A 25,371-nucleotide genomic window follows, 5' to 3' on the forward strand; every position below is an offset into this window, starting at 1 on the left:
TAGTATACCAATCCAACACATTCTAGAAAAATCATCAATGAATAAAATGTAGTATTCTTCCCCACGAGGTGAATTTTTCCTTGTTGGTCCACACAAATCATTATGAATGAGTTCAAGAGGCTTACTTGTTGATCCTTCCTTGGAATTGAATTGAACTATGGTTTTCTCACTGAATTGACATGGTTTGGAGATGGTATTTTCTGGGATGACGATATTTGGAAGATCATGAACAACCCTGATTTTGCATGATTTTATTATTTGAGAAAAGCTTAAATGCCCCAATATTCTGTGCCATAACCGATTCTCTTCTATTTTCCTTAGATAACATTTTCTTTTACCTCCTTCTAGTATATCTAGATTGGTTGGAGTTATTGTACCTTTGATTATGGTCTTTCCTGTGTCAAGTTCATGAACCATACATTCTTTTGATCAAAACACAACCTCATTTCCTTGATCACACATTTGACTAACATTCAATAAGGTATGCTTTAAACCATAAACATACATAAAATTTCTAGCTTTAACCTTTTGTTCTAGATAAACATAACCTTTAGCCTTAATGACAACTACTGTGTCATTTCCAAAAGAGACATTATTTTACTTTTCTAAAGCATTGTATGAAATCAGTTTATCTTTATAACATGTCATGTGTTTTGAGCATCCTCTATCAATGTACCATTGATTTTATTGTCCTTATGTAAATAGATCTATGCTACATCTTTCTGCCTGTAATTCCTTCTTTTTCCATACCTTCGAGTGTGATGATGTTTTCTCCTTGTGATATGTTGGCCGAAATTTCTCATACATTCAGATTCTTCATGACCAAAGTTATTGAAAAATGAACATCCAATTTCATCTTCAAGAGGTGAAAAGTTGTTATAAGAGATATTCTTGATTCCTGTCATGTTTCTTTGTTTTCTTTCTTCTCTAGTCATGATAGTTTTGTAAGAAAGACATTGAGTAACCTTATGACCAAAGTTATGGCATGAAAATCATTGTCCATTAAAGAATAAGTTTTTGTAATCATAAAATCTTTTGGTATTGTTCAACTTTTGGTTAGTGCTTCTATTAACGTTCACCCTTGGAGTGAAATGAACATGATTTACTTGGGGAGTACCTTTAGGGTTTTGTTGAGGATTGACACATTGTTGATTGTTTTTGCTGCATCAAGATAGCATTTGGTGATGGTTGAAGACTTTTCTAGTTGGGATGTTTCTTCAATGTATCCAAGATGATTCTGTATAAGAGGAGAACGCTAAATATTGATGATTTCATCTATGGCTTATGATCCTTTAGCAAATTTAAGATTCAAATATTTTTTCTTCTCAAGTTCCTTTCTTAGACTCACTACTTGACATTCTAATTTTTCATTGTGATTTTCCCTTTCCGTGAGTTGGTGTGTCAAGATGTCTATGACTATATTCTTTTCTTCCAAGCAGATTTTGAGTTGAGTGATTTCTTCAAGAAAATCTTCTTCTTATAAGGCATCCATAAACTTATCATTTTCATAAGCCATGATAATTTTAATTTCTTGATCAGATTCACCTTCATCACTATTATAGAGAAGATCAATATCTTCTTCAATATAATAACTTCTTCTATTAACAAATTGTTTCCTATTACCTTTCGCAGGATCCTTTCCTTTGTCATGGTTATCTTTATGGGGACATTTAGCAACATAATGGCCAACCCTACCGCAAGTAAAACATTTGAAGGGAAGCTTACCTTTGAATCTTTCGGTACCCAGTTGAAGTTTCTTCACAAATTTTACCTCATCTTCTTCTGATATATATCCTGATTCCTTGAGATCTTCCTTTTATTTTCCCTTTGCAAAGGCTTTGAAAGTAGCTTCTTTGATTTTGCATGGACCTCCTTTCCTCATTTCAAAGGAAGTTAAAATTACATGAAGTTGAACAGCAGTAATAGATTGTAGATCCTTCTCTTCTTCGATGTCAGATACTTTTGACTCAAATTTAGAAGATAGAGATATTGAAATTTTCTCTAATATAGTAGCCTCCTCTTTTTCTTCACCCAGATTCTTCATATGATTTACAATCTCATCTACTCGTACAAAGTAACTAGCAATAATTTCATCGCTATGCATCTTAAGAGTTTCATATTGAATTTTGAGAGTTTGGAGCTTATCATATTTTACCTGGGAGTCTCCTTCTTAGCTATGAATGATTTTGTCCCATATTGATTTGGTTGTGTTGAGCTGCATGACTTTGATGAATTCTAATTCTGATAGACCTCCCAATAATGCATTAACAGCTTTGGCATTGGTTTCATATGATTTCTTTTCTGCTGGATCTGTGGGGACTGCTGCTAGATATGGGTATCCTCCTTCCACAATTGCTCAAACATTAGCTCCAAGTGACTGAAGATAGGCTCTAGTTCTTATCTTCCAATATGCTAAGTTATTTCTGTTGAAGAGTGGTGGTCTGATAGATCCCATTCCTTCATGATTACTCATCTTGAGAGATCTTCCTTCAAGCGATCAAGCATCTTCTGAAGGACCTGCTGTGATACCAATTATTAGGAAAAATAGTGAGAGGGGGGGCGTGAATCATTATTTAAACTTTCACAATAATAATTTTTCTTTCTCAAACTATATAGGCGATTTTACAGAAACCAAATAGTGTATGTCCATGACTATAATGAATGAAACCAGTGTATAGATAATAAACTTGTAAAATAGCCAATTCATTATCTGTTGAACATAAATGAGAGTTTGATTCATTTACTAAGCAATAAACAGATGCAGTGAAAATAGAATAAACCAACACACATAAGAAGCACACATGAACACCAGGATTTTTCAGGAGGAAACCCAATGTGGGAAAAAACCATTGTTATTGTCATCTCAGTCTTCAATCTTCTTATTATAAAAATTGTTTATAATTTTTGTACTCTTGCAGACTTTTCCCAGTACGCAAGCATCTACCTACTGAAGGCTACAACCTTCACTCGTTTTCCAACTTCTACTAGAAGGGAGATCCAACCCTCTATCTCCTGTACTGGATTATATGTTTACTACTACATAGGTGCTGGCCTATAGAAGGCTACCACCTTCACTTGTTTTCTAGTTTCTACTTGAAGGGAGATCCAACCCCCTAGCTCTCGTACTTCCTGATATGTTTACCAGTACATAGGTGCCAGCCTACAGAAGGCTACCACCTTCACTCCTTCTCGAGGGACCACGTTTCATAAATTTTCAGACTCAATACTCTTGGTACACATCAACACAATATGTAGGCCACATTTCATCAAATTTTCAAACTGGACACATCAGTAACATTGAAGCTCAAAATCAGTCACCACTACAATACAACCATCAAATACAACTGCATCAACGAATCACCCAACCCCATAAAATCTGAAGCAAAACAAAATCAAATTGAGCAATTATATCAATGTCATCGAAACACAAAGCGGAACCCAAAACACTCTATCAACAACCAGAACCAACTGCAACTTCAAAAATCATATATCAGAATGTATACACTACTTCAATGAGGACAATTTGTGTGTATATGCTACTTTCTGTAACCCAACCTGTGTATACCTCTAAAGATACTAAATCATAAAATTTATGAACCAAAAATTGTACTATCCAAAGACATTCTGAAGATATATTGTCATATTACAGAGTTCTAAACAGATAGCAGCAAAGATCGCACTTCTTACTGAATCAATCAGTCAACCATATTCAATCTTCTTTTAATTTTAGATCTAATAAAGACATTATTAACAAACAACAGTAAAAAAATAATGTTGATTAGATAGATTAGTCATTTATGAACAACAAGCCCTTCCTCTGCATACTCTACTTGGAAGTGTCAAATCCATGTGTATACGTGACTTCACCGAGGTGAACCTACATATAGATCGGCAAATAATTACTTATAACTTCACAAATTTTCAAGACTTTAGATATACCCAGATCATAGCATCTAAATGATAAAACATGCGTTAGCACTCAGATCTAGCCTATCCATTATCAGATCATACAATGATAAGCCATTCCAGGTCTCGTGATCCTGATCCAGCATTGTATCCATGGGTGCACAATATATTTCATATCTATATCATAACCATATCCATTACAACATAAAATATGCTTCAGATAGAAGTATTCATTAAAAACCATTTCACTTGCACATTTAGCCCTTTGATCTTCTCCTTCATATATACTTAGAGCCTTTATCAACACCATGCACCAAAACAACACTTAGAACCTATGGTATTCTTAGGCGGGATCAAGCAACTATTATTCCACTCAATATTGTGGGCTAATACCATGGTATGGAACCTTGGTGTTCTTTAACCTTAATTTTCAATCCCATATTGCTTTTCCTTCCATGAAACTGCGTGCATATGTATACACACCTTCTATTCTGTATATCTATGTGTATACGTGACTTGGACTAGGTTAACTCGTGTATACAACTTAAAGCATTCTCTTTCCTCAATTTCTTGATTATGATCTATAATCCTTTGTCCCATTATTATGTTCCATCATTCTGTCACCTCTAATGTGACCTGTAGATTCATCTAGTTACCATATACTTGTTCTATTACAAGTGAGTTGCCATCAAGGAGAACACATGCATCATAATTCCAACACTTTTGTGGGAACATACTCGAGTTTCACAATCTGAGCTGCAACCTACTCCCTCAAGAAATGATACTTGATGGGGATATGCTTGGTCTTAGAGTGGAAAACTAGATTCTTTGACATTCTAATTTCACATGCATTGTCACAAATAATGGCAATAGGTCGATTGTAAAACACTTGTACATCTTGTAAAGTTTTATTCATCCACAGAATTTGAGTACAACAAGAAGTTGTTGCAATATATTCTTCCTTAGTTGTAGATAATGAAATCTCTCTAAGAAAGGAAGCACCACCACTTATGCTTTTTCTACTATCCACATCACCTACCCGATCAACATCACTATAAAAAGTGAATGAGAAATATTTACCTCTGGGGTACCATAGTCCATAGTCCATTGTTCCTCTTATATATCCAAGAATTCTTTTTTCTGTTAATATATGGATTTATCTAGGAGTTTCTTGAAATATTCCAACTATTGCAACAAATTGCATGATTTTTGGCCTTAAATCGATATAAAAGGCTACCAATTATGGATCTATATAATTTCTGGTCCAATTTTGGTGTCTCGTCCATCTTGCTGAGCTTCCAACCTATCATCATTAGAGTTCTCACCAAAGAGCTTTCCTCCATGCCAAATTTCTTTAGCACTTCCTTCAGATACTTTCCTTGAGAAATAAGAAGTCCTTTAAGGCTCTATGCTATTTGCAATCCAAGGAAATATGATAGTTCTCCAAGCATGGACATATTAAATTAATCCTTTAGATTTGTTGCAAATTCATTGGTTTGAAAATATGAATCACTAGGAAAGCTGATATCACCAACATATAAAACTACCATAATGAGTTTGTTGTCCTTTTTTTGACATAGAGATGGTTTTCAGTTTTTCCTCTTTTAAATCCATGCTTCAGCATGTAGTTGTCTATCTTGGAATACCAAGCCCTAGGGGCTTGCTTCAGGCCATATAATACCTTCTTTAGTCGACAAACATAATTTACTTTCTCTATCAGCGGAAAGCCTTCTCGCTTCTCTATGTAAACTTCCTCCTATAGCTCTGCATTGAGAAAAGCATATTTTAAATATTTTTGATAGATTTTGAATTTCTTAAAGCAGGAAAATTCCATAATAATTTTGATTTCCTCTAATCTAGCAATAGGAGCAAACGTTTCATGAAAATCCAAGCCTTGTATTTGAGCATAGCCTTTGCATACCAACCTGCCCTTGTTTCTTACCACTTTTACATGATCATTCAACTTGTTCCTGAATACGCACTTTGTGCCAATGACATTCTTGTTTGCGGGTCTTGGAACAAGTTCCCAGGTCTTATTTTTCTCTATTTTGTCTAATTTTTCATTCACTGCCTTCAACCAATGTTTATCTTAGCTGGCTTGAGTAACATATTTTGGTTCCTCCATGGAAAATAATGTAAAATTTGCTTGCATAGGGGGCTTTAGCTATTTCCTTGTTGTCTGTATTCCTGAATTTTATTAACCAAATATTTTTTTAGATGGGTTATTTTTTTACATAACTTGGGGTATCTTTGGATTAAGGACGAGAAAAATATTCCTCACTTTATTTTGCAGTTGTCTCATCACTTTCATCACTAACAATTTCTGGTTCATCAGCTTTATATTTTGTTCATTGATTTTCTTCTTGAACATCAGGTCCACCCACTTTTACATCTATGCAATGAATGATCATTTTAGTGACTTTGTTGTAGCACTTGCAACTTTTGATATTCTTTGAATAACTGAGAAAAATGTTGTCATCTACTCGAGCATCGAATTTGCCAAGTTTTTCATCATTTTTCTTAATGCAACATCTTTTGCCAAGAACTCTAAATTGTTTCACTGTTGGAGGTCTGCTAACCCACATATCATAAGAATTTTTGTCATTGTTGGGTCGAAAATGAGATCTTTTTAGAATGACAATTTGTGTGTGAATAACATCTACCTAAAACATGTATTGAACATTCCTATTAGTCATCATTGCTTTGGCTAACTATCGCACTGACCTGTTTTCTCTCTTTGCAACATCATTTTGCTGGAGAGGCTTTGCTATGGTAAATTATCTCTTGATACCATTTGTCTGACAGAATTCATCAAATTCCTTTGAAGTGAAATCACCTCCATTATTTGAGATGATGCTTTTCATTTTTTAATTCGTTTCATTCTCAGCCATAGATTTGAATTCTTTAAACTTGTCAAAAGCCTTAGATTTCTCTCTAAGAAAGGAAAACCACATCATCTTGCTGAAATAATCAATTATTAGCATAAAATACAGTTTACCTGTGGTTGAATGAATTCTGATTCGTCCACATAGATCCATGTGAACCAACTGCAATGACTTTCTTGATGAGTTCTCTTTCTACTTCAAAGTAACTCAAGCTTTCTTTCCCAATTAGTAGGATTTACAAATAATGTTCTCTGGATTTGGAAGGGTAGGAAAGTCCTTAACAATATTTTTCTTGCTCACCTTTAAAATATGATCAAAGTTAAAATGTCAGAGCCTTTTGTGCCATAACCAGCTCTCATCAATCTTGGTCAAACAACACTCTTCTGTGTTCTCTTTCAGCACATAGACATTGTTGTCTATTCTTATAGGCTCACCAACTATTTCACTTGTGTCTGTAGACTTGATTTGACAATTTTTAGCTTTGAAAACCACATCATAGCCTTGATAACACATTTGAGAGACACTTAGAATATTATGTTTTAGCCCATAAACATATAAAACATTCTTAGATTAACCTTTTCCATTTGAGAGACCGACCACTCCTTTTGAAATTAGTTTACCAAGAGCAGTGTTACCAAAGGAAAAACTACCTTTTCCAATAGGATTCCAAGTGAGAAACATGCTTCTATCTCTTGACATATGCCTGGAACATCCACAATCCACATACCAATGGCTCCCACCATTGTGAGCATACAAGGCAATGTCACATTTCTTTAATTTCTCTTTCTTTTTCCAGACTTTGGGATTCTGTTCAAATTTCACAATAAATGGTTGTGTTCTTTTCTTCAAGCATGCAATTAACTGTTATATGCCCAAAATTGTGGAATTTAAAAAATTTCACTTCATAATTGATGGAATTAAAGCAATTGTTATACCTTAGTATGCTCCTTCTCTCATGAATTCCTCTCTTAGATTTTAGTTACCTTTAAGAGAGATTCACCATGAAATTTTCTTCTGTGTGTCCATAATTGGTGCATGTGAAACAATACCCTGAGAACATATCATCGTACCTAGATGGCTTCCTTCTCTGCTAAGAAGAATTTTTGGACGTTTTATTTGCATGGATAACATACTCCCTTTGTTGCTACTAATTTCTTTCTTGTTCAGTAAGTGTCTCTTCCTTTTGTGCAATCCTTTCTTTTTCTAGAAAAAGGGTAATTTCCCTTTTACCCTTCAATTCATTCATTGCAATGGATTCAACATAAAAAATAAGACTAGTTCAGTCTTTGGAGATGCATTGAGCCTCCATAATTTAATTTAAATTTGTTGTCCTATTACTAAATTTCTGATTGAAGTTTAGTTGTGTTTTATCATTTTCAATCTCCTTCTTCAAAAACACATTTTCTCCTTACAACTTCTCACATATTTGAGCCTTTTCATTCAAATACCAGTTTAAGGAATCTTGTATTTTCTTACCTTCTTCTAACTACAGATGTAATAGCTCTACTGCCTCAAACTTTTCTTTTACCAATGATTATTTCTGGGGTTTGTTTTTCATTCTCAACCTCTCTATTTCTTCATGATCACTTAATAGCTCTCCCTCAAGTTTGACTTCTCCCTCCTCATTATCATAGTTAATAACCTCAATTTGCAAAATTTCAATCGACATCAACATGATTTCATAGGCTCTCATCATCTCTGTCCTCATCTTAGGATTATCTAGGCTCACTCTCAGAGGATCTTCTATCTTGAACATAGAAACCTCTCTTCTTTTCCTTCTTTCTGTCCTTTTGAACCTTATTAAAATTTTCTTTAGGATGATAGTCTCTTTTATTCTTTTTAGTACAGTTTCATGCATAATGATGAAATTGACCATAGTTAAAACATTTAAAGGGAAACTTACCTTTATACTTGCATGATCCTCACTTGAGCTTCCCTACAAAGTTGGTTTCTTCTTCATCTGATTCACAACATGAGTCATTATGATCATCCTTGTACTTCTACACTACTTTGAAGGTTTATTATTTGGTTGTAAACATTCCCTTAGAACTCCTCATCTCATAGGAAATGAGTATTCCAAGCAGTTGATCTAGAGTGAGAGTGCTCGTATTTTCTATTTCTTCAATGGATCACACATTGGGAATAAATTTATCAGGAAGATATCTCAACACTTTTTGAGCTACCACATGTTCATATAGCTTCTCCTCGAGCCCTCTTATGGTGTTCATAAATTCATCAACTCTTTTAAAATACTTTTCAATGTCTTCATCATCATGCATGTTCAATTATTCAAAATGGATCCTAACAACATGAAGTTTAGCTTTTTTTATTTCACAAGCTCCTTCATAGTAGTTGCTCGTATTGTCCTAGATTACTTTGTAAGATTTGCTATCCAACACCTTGACAAGTTATGATTCAAGTACGCCAATATATAGGGAATGAGTTGCTTTAGCATTGCATGTGAACTCCAACTTCTGATCTTTGGTAACCAATGTTGGAGGTATTTGATATTTTTCTTCCACAACATCCCACACATCAGCTCCAAGTGATCGAATGTACGTATTCATCCCGAAAACACAAAGTTTGTTCCATTGAACATAGGTGCCTTATTGATAAAACCTCCTTCCTAGTTTTCCATGGTCCTTGATATTTCTTCTAGATGCTAGACTATTTAGAAGTACCCTATTTTGATAGAAATTGTTTGAAACTAGGACTATACTAAGAAGGGTGAGTGAATAAGTATTGTAGCAATTTTACCAATTCAAAATTTTATTTTACTTTTTGTTCATCATTAAATAATTCACTAATAAATTAAATAACCATAATAGGAATTAATTCCAACAATCATAATGGGACAAACAAGAAAAAGTAACTTTCGTAATTTCTCTTCAATTCATTCATAAGGAAAGGTACAACTACTTCTTACAATTTCTTTGGCTACAACTTGTAGGAAGCTAAAATTCCATGATTTATTAGCTTCAACTGAATGGAGTGAAAACCCCAACTATTCTCCAACATTGATTAGAAGGAGCACTAACCCCTGATCAACAAGCTACAACTTTCTTTGACACTAAATGTTCAATCTTTCATGCACTTTCACACTAGGATTAAAGGCTACCTTCTCTGTTTTCAAAAAAACTTAAAACTCTATCATCACTTCAAACAAATACCTACAACAATCTATGATTATTCTGAACACCACATGACCACCTCACTTCACTACAAGCTTTGTCTCAAAAATTATGTGTCAATTCTTCTTGATCAAGTGCCTTATAAAGAATTTGGCTTGATATTTTTGACTTCTCCATATTTTCTTTGATTTTTGCATGCTTCCTTCTTTTTTTTCCTTTGTCCTATTCTTTCTATCATATGCACATGTTCATTGAGTTCTCATACTTAACTAACCTTTTCTATCTGTTGAACTAATTTTATTTCTAGTTTTTGGCTAATCTGGACTGTTACAGGTTTTAGCAGTGTTTATTCTATTTTTAGCTACAGTTAAGTTTGTCTTAATTGGGAAATTTACTGCCAAACTGTTAGTTCCACCAAATTTGGGCTTAAGCCCATTTTTCTGGCTCCTTTTCTTACTTCTTATCCATAAGACTAGGTCTCGTTCACCACCAACTTAGACAATGGGTGCTAAGTCTTTTTAACTCCTACCAGGAGCCTATTTCCTTTTTTAGTGGATCTATGTCATTGGTCATGCCTCTATGCGAAGAAACCATGCCCTACACTAAGGCCCAAGATCTCATATTCTTTATTAATTGGAATTATTAAAATTTTATGGGTTTCTGGGATCTGTGGATCACCCCACATTCCATTTCCATTGTTCCCTTGGCCATGTTTCTAGGGGAAACAATCAAGGAGATGGTGCTTACCCACTCTCGAAGCCTCTGCTTCTCTTTATATCTTCGTGCCCTTGATTTCTTCCTGTGGCACAGGGCCATGCGCGGGTGCTTAGCCCATAGATCCCTTCCTTCCAGTGCGTTCATTTATATCCACCACAATAACCCGTCGTGGTCTAACCTCTGGGTTGACATGTCTAGTGGGGATCATGCAATCATGCTTTGATTGGCTTCTAATTGTTTTTTCTGTATATCCTCCATGTATTGACACCTATTTTCCAGCACATTCCTTCAATCTCGGTTAGCAAACTTTCAGGCTCGATCCTATGGGCTAAGATGTACTATGGGGTCCTCACGCTACAACAAGAGCCAATAGAAAAACTCTCAAGGCTAAGTCATTCGTCACGTCATCTCGATGCCTTTGGCCCAACGCATCCCTCATGTGCCCTGTTAACAACCCATCAAGCTCCATCTAGTGGGGTGAGATCATACCAACATCAACAATGCTACATTGCAACCTATGATTGATGACATGTGTGATGAGGCTCATTAATAGGTACATTATAAGGGTCATGATAACATCTTCTAGCTTTAGAACTATCTCTTTCTCACATTTATTTACATTTTTTGTTATATTATGCTTAGTGAGAAGTCTAAAACATGTTTGCTTTGTCATGTGGACTAATTAGTTTAATTATAGGAAATGGAGTATTTTTTAGATGATTTCTATATAAGGGTTCAGAGTAGATAGTAAAGATATATTCTTGGGGTTGTCAAGCGCTTTAACTCCTTCAATCAACCAAACATCACAACATTCTCTCTCATCAACTCAAGGTCAGTAGCAGATAATGAGCCCCATCATTGGGTAACTATATGGACCTTAATTCACCTCCTAGCTTAGCCAAATCAACTCTTCTCACAATTTATTACATGTTTTGATTATATTTTGTTTAATGAGATGAGTCAAAGCGAGATATTATGCCTAGTGGACCAATGTGCATTGAATGCAGGTTTGTGAGAGAAAATCAGGGAATTTTGGAAAGACTAAAGGCCGAAACTTGAATGGGACAAGGATGAGAGATTGTAGGAGGTAAATCCTCCTCATTTATTCCTCTCTGATTTGAATATTCCTCCATCAATCACACTAGTTTGGAGTACAAGTAACCAAGTTATGAAGATCAAATGACAACAGAATAAGTGATAGTCAAAGAGTTAGTTTATCTCTATCTTGGTAGCCAAGCCTCCCTAGATTTAAGGAAGTTGTTGGGGACTTTAGTTGTATAAGTAAAGAGGCCTAGAACCTCATTAGGATTCGAATTTTTATTGTAAAAAACACTAGCTATTTTTGAGCTCCAAACGTGTGGAAGACATTGCAATGTAATTTTCTGTTTTGATAATGAGAATGAGATTTTCCTTGATCCAGCATTGATTTGACTCAGAGGGTTGAAGCTCTTGGGTTAGGGACCAACCCTACTAGAAAAGGCTCCTCTTCTTGTATGTGTATTCTTAGATTAATTTCATATATTCATGGTTAAATTGTCCTTATAAGTATCTCATTACAAGTAGTATAGATTTGATTAGTTTTTTTATTAGTTCGCTTCCATTTGTGTTGTGATTCAATAATAGTTAAAAGGGATAAAAGGAAAATCAAAAAGTTGCCAATAGGTGTTTTGGCCTCACTTCTTCCTTCACGGATCATGATTTGAGGAAAGGACCCCTATGCAACCCCAAAAAAAGACAGAATTCTACTTTCTCATAGAATTTAGAGTTTACTGTGATTAAGCCAAAGTTTGACCAGTTTGCAAGTGTAGGGTTTAGCTATCATTTCTTCCATCTTCAGTCTTATAGTAGATATGATCAATTATTTCATCTTCTTCAACAAATTTTCCTCATGCATGAAGCATACAGCTAGCTCATTAAACTCTGTTTTTCTAGCTTATTGAAATTCTTCTTGTTTACATGATTTTTGGGCAAATATCATTGTTTGCTATAGTGTAGGTATTCAAAAGCAAAGAGAGACCTCATAGCTAGAAACCTCCTCCCAACTTCATCCATCCATGATCATTCCTTGCTTTCACTAAGAACCCCACCAATTTCATCATTTTTCAAGGAAACTCCTCCAAGCATGTTGAGGAAATCCAACAATCTCCCAACCTTGGTTTTGAGGGATGAATGATCCTAGTCATTTTCTCACTTCATTCCATCTAGAAACCACCTTCCCTAAGCCTTCCATCACCTTCAGCACCCATATTTTTTCTGTCGGCTGTATCCTGTAGAAATACAGGGAATCCTATAGGTTTTTAGGATATCCTGTAGTTTTTTTTGTAGTGGCTTGTTTTGAGGCTGAATTGAGGGAACCCTCTAGGAAGCCAGGAAAGGTCACCTAAGGATCCCCCAAACCTTCTAACCATCCTCCAGCATTCCTAAGCCACCTGCCACTTCACCAAGAGAGATTAGCTTTCACACTTCTCCATAAAAAGGGAAAGAGACAAAAAGAAAAAAACAGATTTGTTGTAGCCATTTACATGCATAGTAATAGAATGTTGATGCTTTGAATTTACATGCTTAAGATAGCTGAATTTAATACATGTTAATCTACATTCCTTCTGAAACATAGTCTCTTAGTAGTTAGGTAGGAAATGGTGTGTTTTAGCATTAGATTTCAGTCTTTTTCCTTAATGTAGTAGAAAAGCTTCCTCTTAGAGTAGATTTCTCTTTCCCTCATCAGTAACCAAGATTCTTCTAAATCCATAGAAGTCTGGCTTGAAAAACCCTAGTGGTCTCCCACTAGTTGAACAGTGACAAAAGCAAGAACCATCACTTTTACTTGTGTATATGGCACTGTCACCTCTTAGTTTGTATGAATCCTGGGTTGATAAAGTAAAGTTGCTAGCACCAGGAATTGCATTTTTCTTGTTGCAATACTAGTGCTCATCACCTTTTGGCACTGTTTTCAGGGATGTGTCTAAGTAATATGTGATTACTGCTTTCTTTCTTCCATTTCTTATTTCTGATATTCTACTAGTACTTTCATTTCTATGAGAGTAATTTAGCTGCTTTCTTTTCCATTCTACATTCTTTTCTTTCCTTTTCATTATGCAAGTAAGATTTCATTCAAATAGTTAGGTTTCATTCAGTGAGTTAGTTTTCATTCTGACTGCAATTTCAATTCTACAATCACTTTCAAATTTTTGGAAAAAAACTCAAAACAAAACAAAAATATTTTTTTCATGCCTCGTAGGAATAGGGATAACTTAGGGAAATTTTTGCCAAATACCCCCACTGCTTCAAACAACCAACCTTCCCTCTTCTTCGATGGCTGTGAATTGGAGGAACCCTTAGTTGAGCAACCTGAAATATTTGAAGAACCTATAGGGGAAGAAGAAGAAGAACCCATTCCCTCTGATCCAATGGCTTCAAACAGAAATGACAGAGGAAATAGAGAAAGAGTTGAGGGTGCCTTCCCCATCAGGGAAACCAATGGGGATACTGAGATGAAGAATATTAGCCTCTCTTCCCTTCTTCATTTCCATGGCCTCACCTCAGAAGATTCAAACACTTTTCTATTTGAATTTGTTGTCATATGTCGAACCTATAACTACATCAATTATGAGCATAAGTTGAAACTATTCCCATCCACTCTCAAGGATGTAGCTTTGTGTTGGTTCATGGGTTTACCTAGGGATAGTATCACCACTTGGGCTGAGATCTAGCAAGCCTCCAACAAAAAGTATCAAGACTATTGTAGGTCTAAAGAAACTAAAGAGGAAATTTTTAGGATGACCTTAAGGCATGATGAATCCCTATAAGATTATGAAGAAAGATTCCATCTTAGCTACAAAGGGCCAGGTGCACACTTGACCCTGAGTCACTAAATCTTGTCCTTAAAGGAGTAAGGGAAGATCTTCTGGATACCCTAAACTTGTTAGCAAGAGGGGATATCTACCATTTAACCTATGAGGATATGAATACTATCTTTAGAAACCATTCTGGGGCAGCTAGGAAAAAGGGTAGGGGTAGTCAAGCTATGGTTAGTCCATATTCTTCCAATTCATCCATCAAGGGTGAAATTGGAAACATGTTGGAGAAATTTTAAGAGTGGGATGCTGCAAACCCTTACCCTACAGATGGACACTATGCACATTAAGAGAAAACAGGAGGAAGTAGAGATAGCCTTATCAATTTTTGGCCCTAGACGCACTAGGAGGCACCCTAGAAATGAATGCCCATTGAATTCAATTGAAATCTACACAGTCTATGAAGAAAACCACTCCAGGGACAAGTTCCCTCCTCTACCTAGACTAAAAGTTGTATATCAAGGAGCTGAAGGTGTAACTTAACAACTCTGCTAATAAACAAAAGGAGACCCCATGGTCCTTTGCACCTTAGTAACATTCCCAGCCAACCAGCCAGTCATTTCAATGATATGCTATGCCACAACCTTAGTGGAATGAACCGCCCCAGGGGTGGAGGTCCCCATACAACAATGCTCCAGCTTTATTGCCTTCACTACATGCTCAACCATAGCTTTTACACTCTTCTCCACCTAAATAACCCCAGATACCTTCCCAGACAAATCTGAACCTGAACAACAGACATGCACAACTAGTATATAGTGGAGAGACATCTTATCCAACTTATGTTGAGGAAATTTAGGAAATCAACCTAAGATCTGGGAGAGTGCTCTCAAATATCCAACCTCTATCTCCACCTAAGGGGGTTTAGGAAGAAAGAGAGGAAATCATCCATAAATTAAATCCACCACCCTTTCCTGAGAGATTAACCCAACCACTCCAACCTACCCCAAAAGAGACTGAACTTCTGGGAGAATTAAAAATCTATGTGTCAAAACTGCACTTCTCCAATCTATAAAAGATGTGCCTATTTACAACAAGTTTATCAAGGAGAAGTGCTTCAAGCATCCAAGGAGGCGAAGAAGATATGCCCCTACCATTAATTTAATTGGACAACTGTCTGACTTAATGTTGGGAAAGGTAATCTATCTAGATTATTTGGACCCTGGAAGCCGTATAGTAGATGTGCACATCAATGGCACCATTGTCCCACACACTTTGATTGATCTTGGGGCTGCCATTAATGTGATGACCAAGGACACCATGCTAAAGCTCAACCTCTACGGTTCATTAAGAAAGACCACAACGATCCCGTAACTTGCATACCACTCCACAATAACCCCTGAGGGGATTGTTGAGGATGTGATGGTCTCCATTGACTCATGGGAATACGTTGTAGATTTCCTAGTTCTCCAACCTAAGGCAAAGCTTACTGGTTACCCTCTCATGCTTGGGAGGCTCTCGCTAGCCACTGTCAATGCCTACATTAGTTTCAAGGCTAGGAATATGACTATCAAGAATAGGCATATGTCCAAGAAGTTAGTCTTATATCCTCATGCCCAGCCATCTCTAGAACGTGACTTACCTTTATGGCTGGAAGAGGAGGAAGAAGTTGAAGTTTATTCCAACCAACTCTATACCTTAGAAAAAAACCACGGGAGGGGGTCAACTAGATGAAGGTGATTTGATTGAACACATACTCCAAATTCCAACTCCCAGCACATTGTCCTTAGAATAAGTAGTAAAGGAAACCCAGAAAAACCATGAAATTGATCTATGCTTAGCTGATTCCAACCCTATCTGTGTAAAAACCATATAATTCGGCCCTGAGAAAACTTTGAAAATCAACGCATGTCTTGTTGTTTACCAAGAAGAAAGGTTGTGCAACATACTAAAGGAACACCTAGATGCCTTTTCTTAGAGCTACAAAGAAATGAAGGGAGTTCACCCCCCGGTGTGTACTCAGCACATTTATATCAAAGAAGGTTGCAAAATAGTCTAGAAACCCCAAAGTAGGATGAATCCAACTCTCAAAGATATATTTTATGAAGATCTACAAAAGCTGCTAGATGTAGGATTCATTTACCCTATATCTGACAGTGAGTGGGTCTCTCCTTTGTTATTGGTTCTAAAAAAAAATGGTAGGTGGAGGATTTGTGTCAATTACAGAGAGTTAAACAAAGCCACAAAGAAGGATCATTTGCCTGTACCTTTCATCTACCAAGTGCTAGATGGCCCTAGAAGGAAAAAGTTTTTCTCTTTCCTAGATGGATTCAGCGGGTACAATCAAATCTAGATCAGCTCGGAAAACTAGGATAAAACCACCTTCACTTGTCCCTGTGGTACTTTCACCTATAGGGTCCTTCCTTTTTGCCTATGCAATGCTCCTGCCACTTTCCAAAGAGCAGTCCTAAGTATATTTTCCGAGTTAGTCCATGATGCAGTAGAGATTTATATGGGTGATTTTACACCTTATGGATGTGATTTCTAGGACGCTCTGTCCAACTTACGTAAGGTGCTGAAGAAATTCATTGAAATTAACTTGTCCCTTATTCCCGAAAAATGTGATTACATGATGACTAAAGGGACTGTGCTAGGTCATTCAATATCCCAGCAAGGAATACAAGTGCACCCAAACAAAATAGCTATCATCCAAAGGGTCCCACCTCCACAAAAGCAGAGAGATGTCAAACATTTACTAGGGTTAGCAGGATACTATCAAAAGTCTATAAAAGACTTCAGCAAGTTATCTTCCCCTTTATTTGGGTTGTTGTCCAAAGACTTTGAGTTTGTATGGTCAAAAAGTTGTCAAGAGACCTTCGACACCCTGAGGGACAAGTTAAGTGCTAGACCAATTCTTTGAGGCCCAAATTGGGCTTTTCCTTTTCATATACATGTGAATGCCTCTCATAAAGCCATAGGAGTAGATCTAGCCCAGATGGATGAAAAATTGCCATATGCTATTTAATTTATTAATAAGAATCTGTTAAAGGCCGAACTAAACTACATAGTAACCGAAAAGGAGCTCCAGACTATTGTGAATTCATTGAACAAATTTAGGAATTACATTACAGCTTATCAAACATTTGTACATACTAACCATGCTGTAATCAAATGTTTAATGGATAAACCTAATGTGAATGCTCGGATTATTAGATGGTTAATTGACTACAGTAGTTTGATCTAACTATTGTTGATAAGCCTGGCAAGGAAAATGTTGTTGCAGATTTTTTGTCCAGATTAACTTTGCCTACAGGTGAGGAAGGGATGCTTGATGATCTGTTACCAGATGAACACTTATTCTCCATTTCATTTCTCTCTCCATGGTTGGTTGACATAGGAAACTATTTGGTATCTGCACAGTTCCCATCGAACTTGTCCTCCAAAGAGAAAAGCAAGATTGTGAGGAAGAGTGCCCCATTCACTTGGATTTAGGGCAACCTCTTCAAACTAGGCCCAAATCAAATTCTGAGAAGATATGTTGGGCATGGGATCCCCCATAGCAGGTCTTGGGGCTTAAAGCCTAAGTTTTGGTCAGTTGTATTGTAATACTCCATGAAGTGCGGGCACGGAGTGTGAAATTCGAGGATGAGTCATAGGGCCCTAAGAATTGTAAAATAATTTAAAGTTGTGTCGGCCTACCCATGGTCTGCAGACCATGGGATTGTATAAATAGAGCGAGGATCTATGTGTAAAGATAGTTTTTTGGCAAGCAAGGAATAGATAGAATAATGAAGGCATGGTAAGAGAATAGAGCGAAAGTTGAAGTGTACTGGGTCATAGTAGTAGGAAGAGGCTCTGCAGCTGAGTGCACAAAGGCCTAGCAGAGTCTGCAGCTGAGTCCACGAACCCTTGCAGCTGAGTGTGCAGGGAGGAGTCGGGTCTGTAAGTGGGATTGTACTTCAAAAGGAATAATAATAAATAAGTTTGATTCAGAATATTGTGCATCTATGTTTTTGTTTATCTTTATGCATTTATACTATTTATGTTTACGCAGACTTACCTAAATGTCAATGGAGTAATAAGAATATTTAGCCCTCACAATTTAAGTCAAGCACTAACATAATAACATAGTCAGAATAGAGATCAGGGTAGTACTTTCTTCGTTCCCTTACAGAGGTGCATGGAGGTAGTGGCACAATCGTGAAGGATAAACAACTGTGTGAGGTAGCACAAACGTGCATGTTCAGACCGCAAACCTCTAGAAACTTCATCAAGACATCCCTAGGGTGTAGAAACCTGGTTCTATCACCCTCCCATACTACTTCGGGTGAGACATCAGTCCGCGCTCCACGAACTATTGCTGTAAGGGCCACTAGTACTGGGATTTCTTGGCTAAATCACTTCCAAACCTAGGTCAGGCCCCACTAAGCCAAGAAATGGTTCTGTTGCTAGGACTGGGATCTACATAAGGGATGTCTGATGTCATGCCACTGGAACCCAACAAAGAAGGAAATTGAAGAGTGGTTGGACAAGAAGATTCACGAGTTCGCTGCATAGGAAAACAGAACTCCACAAATATCTGAGAAAAAGTGGTTAGATCACTACGTGTATACAGAAATCCATGAGATTTTCTTTGCATCCCTTCCTTCTGAACTGTATGAGTGGATCCCAACATTAGCTGATAGCTAGGGAAGGTCTAGGCTTGACCAACCGATAGTGTGGACTCTGGAATTAGTGTGTAGACTGGAAGCCTCAGAAGATAAGATAGTGTGAGTTGTGGACCACTAGTTCGACTGAATAATAGGCAGATTTATCACTGAGTTCACGGTGGACACGCTCATCAATTATAGTGAGGCAGAGTGACGTTTTCTGAAGGGACCGCGAGGTAAGTATATTAAATTTTTGAATACCTAGATTAAGATGCTATTATGTGAAAATTGGGTTATGCGACTAAATTAAAGTTTGGGACTACATGGAGTGGAAGAATCTACAAAAGCGGAATTAGTGAAGAATTAAAAAACAGTCCATTAATTTCACCCTCATGGGAGAGCGAGGACAAGCTCGTGAAAGTTTCTCCAAGAAGCGCAGTCAATTTGATAAGGCAGCGGATTTTGCAGTTACCACCCACACCACCACCGACTTCACCTCCTTCACCTCCATCTCCACCCACTCCACCTCCACGGTTCAGTATGGCGAGCGCGATCAAACTACCAGTATTTAGAGGAGTACGGAATGAGGATCCGGATCTATTCTGGTGCGTGGTAAGAGCAGTATGGGAATCATAAGGTGTCATGGATGACAACATTAAGAGGGGTACATTGGTCAGCGCACTGCAGGATCGCGCATTAACATGGTACATCAAGCACTCTAACTACCACACAACTGCAAGGATAACAGAGATCCAGAATGCAATGAACAGAGAATTTAGCAGGCCAAAATCAGAGACACAGTCAATCATCAAGTTTAAAGAGATCACGATGCTTCTGGGCAAGACCCCCTGGGATCTGGACCAAAGGCTGAAAAGTATGATCTACGAGGCCAATATGACACTAACGGAGGCACAACATTCTACATGGTTTGTAGCATCTCTAACACCACACTTGAGGATGGTGTTGTCACAATAGAAACTTTCTACCCAGGCCAAAGCGCTGGAGATGGCGATGAGATTACATGCGACCCCGATACAGGACCATAGTTTGGCAGTTCAGAAAATCCACTCACAACTATAGAATCTATTTTTGGAAATGCAAAGCTTGAAGCAGGATAGGGAACCATGGCTAGAAGCGTGCAAGGAAGTATGGTGCATAAAATGTAAAGGCCAAGGCCATGACAAGGATCACTGCCCAGTCTTCGTGAACTACTTGGCAGGAGGAGGGCCAATGCCACTGAAAACGAAGGCGCAAGTAGGGCCGAGTGCAATACCCACTTTATTGTCCACAATCTATCAAGTATGAGGGAAACACACGATGGAAAATTGTCATTTGCTACAGAAATATACATAGACACCCCAGCAATTGTTTTGTAATTTCTGCAAATCAGTAGGCCACGATGAGTGCACTTGCTGCAGTTACGAGCTAATGATGGATTGGACCGCAGCCTATAGGATGTATACTGAAATGTGAGCCCTCAACCCAGATGTGGGGATGGCATGCACTAGATTTCATGGGCGAGGTTGAGGATGAGGTGGAGTTGGACTAGGAAGGGGCCGCAGATAGTTAAGTTGTTACAATTGTGGAGGACCAGGGTGCTATGCCCACGATTGTACCAACTCGACAAGGATATCCTATTTGTATTGTGCTTAGTTTGATCATGAAACAATATACTGCCCTATGTTGATCACAAAGATGCGCGAAAAAGGGGTATTCTAGCCTCCCTTAACTCAGAATATACAAATGATGTGGTTTGAGCCGTGTGAAGAAGACCCGAATGTGAACATGATGCTCAGAAACGATGTGACCATGAGGGAGGACAAGCAGAAGCATCCCGAAGAAGATACGTGGGTTTGCAAGGCTCCTGCAAAGGAACCCAAGCTTGACATAGAACACGCAAAGGAGACATTCATGGAAGCTAAGAAGAGCTTCACAGAGGCCTCCACTTCAGGTAGTAAGGATCAACCAGAGCCAAGAATGGATCCTTCAATGCTCACTACCTTTCTAGAGACATGCATGAAATTTTTGTGCGATAACAAGGAAGTTAAGGGACTACAAGATTTGATCACCAGGTGCATGGGGTCAGGGGAACTGCACGTAGTCTGGAAATTGGGGAGGCATGCATTAAGCACTGGAAGGGAAATGAGGTTTACTTCACAGATTAGCGAGTATGAAATGCATCAGGTAATCCTAGATCTAGTTTCAGACATGAATGTATTACTGAAGTAAACATGGGAACGTATGGGTAGGCTCTTGTTATAGTGGTCCCCTATTCAATTACGAATGGCGAACCAACAGAAAATTTTGCTCGTGGGGAGGTTACAAGGGGTAATAGTTGATATTGAAGGGGCAAGCGTGCAGGCAGATTTTGAAGTGATAGAGATTTTTGATGACAAGAATCCCTATCTCACATTTTTAGGAACGGACTAGGCCACCGATATGAACAGAGTCATCAATATGAAGAAGTGCAAAGTGATCTTCAAGAAAACTCGCTACGCATAGTAGTCCCATTGGACCCAAACAAAGGAGCATGCTACACTGAACCAATGCGTGAAGATAAAAGTGACGAGATCTTGATTGTATTTACAAAATAACTATGTGAGACTAGGATTGGGTGAATACGACGACAGATGGGAGGATCTCGTGGGAGAGATAAAGCTCCTCCACTTCGCATTCAGACAAAGAAGTAAAGCATTGGAAGAATCGGTTTCACAAAGTCACAACGCTGAGTTGCAACATGATGATTATATCACTGCGTTGCATGACAACAGAGGCACGAGAGTTTCCAACATATGATGGATTGATAGCAGTGGATGAATTCTTGAGCAAATTTGAAAGTGCAGTACCAAAACAATAGTGGGTTGATGCATTGAAATGGGCACTGCGTGCAACACCCAAATGATGGTGGGGTATGTTAGGTTCCTATACCAATAGGTGTCATATATCATGATTTACTTGGTTTAACTCTATAATATTTTCATACCTTTACTTGTTGCAAATGTTTTCCATATTTGTAAAAAATCAAAAAATCAAAAAATTAAAAAATGTGAAGAGGGTATACCCTAAAAGAAAAATCAAAGGGTGAAAAGAATAAAAATAAGAGGTCAAAAAATTGAAAGAAAATGAACCCCAACAAAAAGGAAAGAGCAGGAAAGTGTGCAAATCTAAATGCCACTACTTTTTTGCTTTTGTACACTAAACAATTGTGGCAGTTTGTCACTTATGCCACAATTCATGAATAGTCAAATAGTTTAAGCTTGGCTAGTTCACATTTCAATTTCATGTTTTAGAAGTAGAGAATAAAGATCTAACCAAACAGTGTAATTTTGGTAGGTAAGTAGATAGGTAGAGTGAATGAAAGGAGCTCAACAGTTTAATCTGAGCCCTTGGATGTAATAAGGCTAGACTTAGATAGATATCTACATGTAAAATAAAAGAAAGTGTGATAAGTGTTTGCCAGTTTAAGTGCACCCTAATAAAGAAGTAAAAATGCTAGCTTAAAGTAGGTAAGTACATGATGGTTGCAGAATAAATATGTGGTGAATAATAAGTTTAAATGATTAAATCTTTTACTTTCACCACTGAGCAAAGGCATACATCACATGGAAGTAGCATCAAGCAAGCAAAGTCAAAATAATTAACCCCCCTACTCATTTCCCCTAAAATTTCACTAATTTCCCCTAAGTGCCAAGGTATCTATCAAAGTTAGAGGGGCTCAGAGCATTTCTCTGACTTTTGGAGGGACCAGACCCTCGGCCCAATAATTTATAATGCCTAAGTACATAAAATCAATATTCACCCCTTCCTAGAATCATTCATTCCCTTGATAAAGTTTTTCCTAAGTAAAATCCTATTTTACTTTAGAAAATTAAAATACTTTCCATAAAAACTCTCATTTTTCACTTAGCCTAGGTTTCAAATATATATATATATGAAATGTTTAAACTTAGCACTTTTTCCATTCATTTGATCATATTAACTTTTAAATTATATTATATAAATCCCCTATAAAAATCTACCCATTCTCGTATTATTATTAAAAACCCATTAAATTAAATATCCCTCCCTTGGTTGTAAAATAACCATAATAACACCAATTAATGTGGATTAATTAGTTAATCCCTAACTAATTAAGAACCCCGCCCCTGCCATATTAACAAAGGATTAATTAACTCCCATGGTTAATTAATAGCTTTCCTAACCATTCTTGTCGCTCCCGATATGATTAAAAAACCTTTAATTACATTGGGACCACCCTCATTAAACTCCCGTCACCTCGCATCTTGGACAACCATTTGATCAAGCCTCCCAGATCAGATGACTGTCGTGCATATCGCGGGGCCCTTCGCGACAAAATGTTAGTGTGTGATTGCAGAGCGGTTTTGTGAACAGTGCCCTTGCCACGCGTCATTCATCCTATGGTATCGCGCAGATAAGCCCAAATAACGCCTCCCCTCCATGAGCGGTGCAATAAAAACCGCTTATCGCCTCCACTAAATGACAAAGCTATCCCATTAGTAAATTAAAGCCAACTGTCGGCTTCATTTACCTGTCAATATCAACCATTTACCCGTTTAAACACGAAAACCCCATTTTTTCTTGTTTTTCACCTGATTGTGCAGTAAAACCCTATGTAACCCAGCGATGTCACCTGAAGCCTCTGTTAACCAATTTGAGCATGGTTTACCTCCTAAAAATCATTTTGAACTCACTCCACAGACCTTTCAAGCTCAAATGAAACCTTTTTGACCTCCCCCGCAAACTGATGCTTTCTTAATAGTTTGTTTTGTTTTACAGGTGATCAGAAGACCACAGCCTTGGATAAGCAGTATTAATACTAGTCATAAGACTTGTTTAGTTCAAGATTGTTATCAAATCTATTCAAACAGAAATGGAAAAAAAAACATATTGTTGAAAGACAAGTAGAGGAAACATGAAATTAAATGATTCACTATTGAAAGAGACAGTAAAAACCTAAAATATATAGTGAAGGTAAAAGGACACAGTAAAAAACAGTCAAAGTGTATCAGGGTTAAAAAGTATCAAATTGAATACCAAATCAAGTAAATCAGATAGCATGAAGATAAACAACAGGGAAGACAGTTACAAAGCAAAGTATACAAATTCGTGTCAAAGTGAAGACAGATGAAAAAAAAAAGTAGTAAAAGTAAAAAGTAAACAGTAAACAGTAAAAGTGAAGGCATTAAGGGTTAAACAAAGATTAAAACACTTTCACTAGCTACAATGTAGTTTATCCAAATCAAAAGTGAAAAACAGTTGAAAGGAATTTAAGGTTAAAAGATGAAATCAGAGCAGAAATGGTACATTCTTCATAAATTTCTTGTTTAAGTCATAGTTTTACAGAAACTATTGTGGCCAATACAAGACGTATTTCGAGAAACTGGACGAGTTTTCTGTTCCTAAAAGGCTAATCTACACAAATGTCTCTCACCTTTTACACAGGTATTACCAAACGGGAGATAAGTGCATGTCTTCACAGCCTATTTTTCAGTTTGTGCAAAGTCATGTTTTTGACATATTTTTTTAGAGAATATTGTGAATATTTGGAGATGAATTTTGGGAAACTGAGAGAGGTTTATCTCAAAAGAATTCTTATCTACAAAAAACTCTTTCACTTTTGTACATATCTATCATTTATTGAGATATACAAGCGTATAATTGGACCCTAAGTTTGTAGAATTTCTAGGACAGAATGCACAAAGGAAGGATCTAGTTAGTGACTGTGATGCCTCATCATCAACTAAGAGCTACTATCAAATTCGACTTTCCGTTCTTTGTCACCATAAATTCATAGAAATAGTGCCAAATAGATTCATTAGTTTTGAATGTCCTTTATTTAAGTTCTATTAATGTAAGCGTTTGGAGATATTTGTGAAACTAATCTTGATATTTTTTCAAGATATTTTAGTTTACAATTAGTATAAATACTTCTTCATTTGAAGTATTTTGGGTGGATTCTTAGACATTTCTATAGACTTATTATTTTGGAAAAGAAAAGTTGTTGATCAACTCTTGTATGGCTGGCTGGATGAAGAAATAATGCAAGGGACTTTCTTACAAGATTCGTGTGTCAAATATTGGACAAATAAGTATTCTATATCTCATGTGTTATTGTTTTCTGGTTTACTATTTCAGTTGTGTTCATGTCTAAATATTAAAACAAAAAAAGTATGTTTCAGAAAGTGCTTAAGTGAAATCTGTTTTTAAAATTGTTTTTATTCTAAATGTTTTCCTCTAAACTATCATAGGCAAGGAATTCTTAACTGCT

The sequence above is a fragment of the Pinus tabuliformis genome, chromosome 2_1 (assembly GCF_031772625.1).
Source record: "Pinus tabuliformis cultivar Carrire ecotype Pingquan chromosome 2_1, CPIR1, whole genome shotgun sequence".
NCBI classification, from domain to species: Eukaryota; Viridiplantae; Streptophyta; class Pinopsida; order Pinales; family Pinaceae; genus Pinus; species Pinus tabuliformis.